Source organism: Trachymyrmex septentrionalis, unplaced genomic scaffold, assembly GCF_001594115.1.
Source record: "Trachymyrmex septentrionalis isolate Tsep2-gDNA-1 unplaced genomic scaffold, Tsep1.0 scaffold32, whole genome shotgun sequence".
Taxonomy (NCBI): domain Eukaryota; kingdom Metazoa; phylum Arthropoda; class Insecta; order Hymenoptera; family Formicidae; genus Trachymyrmex; species Trachymyrmex septentrionalis.
This window is the reverse complement of record NW_017305485.1, coordinates 3,847,043-3,849,700: the sequence shown is the minus strand read 5'-3', so window position 1 is coordinate 3,849,700 and position 2,658 is coordinate 3,847,043. Positions and strand designations below refer to the sequence as shown.

The following is a 2,658-nucleotide window of genomic DNA, read 5'->3' as shown; positions in this document are numbered from 1 at the left end:
ATATATATATATATATATATATATATATATAAGTTACATAGGTCAAAGACGTCAATACTAATTGATAACAATAATAAATAAAATTATCCATCTAACTTCATATTACACTATAAAAATCTGTTAAGGAGATGAGATTAAATGAATAAACAGAAAATGAATATAATGTACAATAATTTATTTGACAGAAGTTATATGGAATATCAACATTTGTTGTTAAGGGTAAGGAAAACTTTCAAAAACCTTATCAGTATTCAGAAAAAAAATTTACATTTTTCCAAATAAATAAAAATAAATATTTGATTAAGTACAAAAAATATTAAAGGAAAAAAATAAATTAACGTTTTTTACTGTGCAATATTTAATTCTAATGTTTTATTCAAATATTAACATTTATAAAATTATAAACATTATGTATATTATATAAACATGCATAAAATAAATAATTATTAATATCAGGCCTGTTCTTTTTGGCTGAACTTTTGCACGAGTTTATCTTTCATCCTTTTCTCTCTAGGAGAAAAGGAGAGAAAGAAAAATGAACTGGTGCAAAAGTTCAGCCAAAAAGAACAAGCCTATTATTGCACATCACAGATACGAGATATTTGGAGACACTTAACTGGAATAAATAAGCTTAGCAAAAGAAAATAATTAGCACTTGATTTAATATATAAAGAAATTTAATTAAATATTTACTCATAGAATAAAAAAATAAATGAACATAATACATTAAATTAAATTAATAATCCAATGAACAGAAATAATTAACTAATTATTTAGGTTTAGATATAAATTTTGTGCATTATGGAGTTTAAAATGTCTTAAATCAGGTTGAAAATTGATTTAATAAATATCTCTTGTTTGAAAGTAAGTTCGAATTTTACAAATGACCAAAATGTGTCGTTAGCTAATCGATTACGTTTTTAAATTTTCAATTGGATAATTTTTCTGTTTCTTGTTTAATTAAAATATCTTTAACAATATTGCTGCACTTGAGTTGACTCGTAGTGACAAATCTTGTAGATATTAAGTTTCAAACAAATATCTTTTATTAAAGATATTAAATGATCAGCCGTATAAATGCAATATTATGCTCAGTAAAAAAGCTGTTAACTTCATCTCCGCTCTTTTTCTTCTACCATTATATGAAATATTATTAATATTTTTGAGACTTAGATTTCGACCTTTCATTTCATATATATGTTCAATCATTTGTGAATGTCCTAACAAATTTGTTTTACGATACGCAATGCTGACATTACACGCGACATTACAAAAAGCTTTATTTAATTCAAAATGGGGAGCTATTCACCTTTTAAAAATGTTTTCATCTAACCAAAAATTTTAAAAAGTTCTATTAAAATTGTTCTTTTAATAGCTCCTTTAACGACATTGGATTCCGTATTGTATGTATAAATATATATTATAATAAGTACTATCTTACGTACCTCATTAACTTTCTTGCTGGCAGACCTGGTCGAATCCCGCCAAAACTATAGGATACCTCTCTTTCACTCTGTGTACGTACGTTACTGGATTTCACCAGCGCTTTCAATGTGCATGCGCGTAAAGGTGACTCGCCTAACAACACTGTTTTGGGGGTAATGGTTCTGCTTAAATTCTTAAGGATGTTCAGAATCTCGCGCTAAAGTAGTAGCCGTAACGATTTATGCGGAATGAGAGAGATAAAATCCATGGCAATGGTCCACTAAGAAGAATTAAGCAGTAAGACACGAGCACTATGCGAATGGGCCAATCAGAGTGAAGACCGTAACGCAATAATGTAAGCAGTAGCCAATCCAACATGTTGATTTCCTTACTGCTTACGTCTTCTTCTTCTTTACACCCCTATATTGTTTTCCGATCCATTCATAAGGGTCATAGTAGCATACGATAAATCTACTGATCCAGTGTATGCCTCTTCGAGGTCACACGTAGTTAATTCACAGTTTTGTCTCGTATCGAGTCAATGTAAAATTCACAATAGGCCTTTTAAGTCTATATAACTTTAAATGCCATTGACTGAATCAGGATATTACGTAACTCGTATTTGTTCGTATTGGAGCAATAGTGCTCCGGGTGCTCCGCGTCCTCCGCGAAAACACAATTTTAGTATTTGATCACGAGGTGGAGCGGGGTGTTCTCCTAAACGCGAAAAAATAGGGCGCATCCTGCGCCGCGCAGGTGGAATCGATGGAGTCGAACCCGAATTTACGGATCGTGCGAGTTGAACACCTGGGGCATGCAACTCATGCCATCGTCTCGCTTTCTGCAATAATGGCGGGAACACAGAGTCTTGCATAAGGGCCTGCGCACAATAGAACAAATATTAGAAACAGGAATAAATATTAAAGATTTCAACCTACCAGATATTAGTTACACTGGAATACATGATTTTTTATAGGTTGAACTCTTAATATTTATTTCTATTTCTAATATTTCCTCCATTGTGCGCAAGGCCTAATGCATTGGAAAATTAACCAATTGAGGCTCTTTATTTCTTTCTTTTCTGGAATAAAAGACTCTGATTAGTTGATTTTCTTATGTTTTAAATGGGAACTATTTTCTTATACATTTGCTTTAGCTCGGATCTACAATAGGTGTTTTAAGGTTTAAACTGTACGAAATATACGAATTATAGTCGATTATTCTCCTCGCATT

General features: G+C 31.2%; 1 protein-coding gene across 2 annotated transcripts in view; it reads right to left on the bottom strand.

Moving 5' to 3' along the window:
* The window catches only part of LOC108749867 (CAAX prenyl protease 1 homolog), a 5,931-nt gene extending 3,642 nt beyond the window's left edge, over positions 1 to 2,289 (bottom strand). For both annotated transcript variants that reach the window (XM_018488863.1, XM_018488864.1), the window contains exon 1: positions 1,446 to 2,289. The gene's annotated coding sequence lies outside the window, so the exon portion shown is untranslated. The remainder of the gene's footprint in view (positions 1 to 1,445) is intronic.
* Between the last annotated feature and the right edge of the window lie 369 nt (positions 2,290 to 2,658).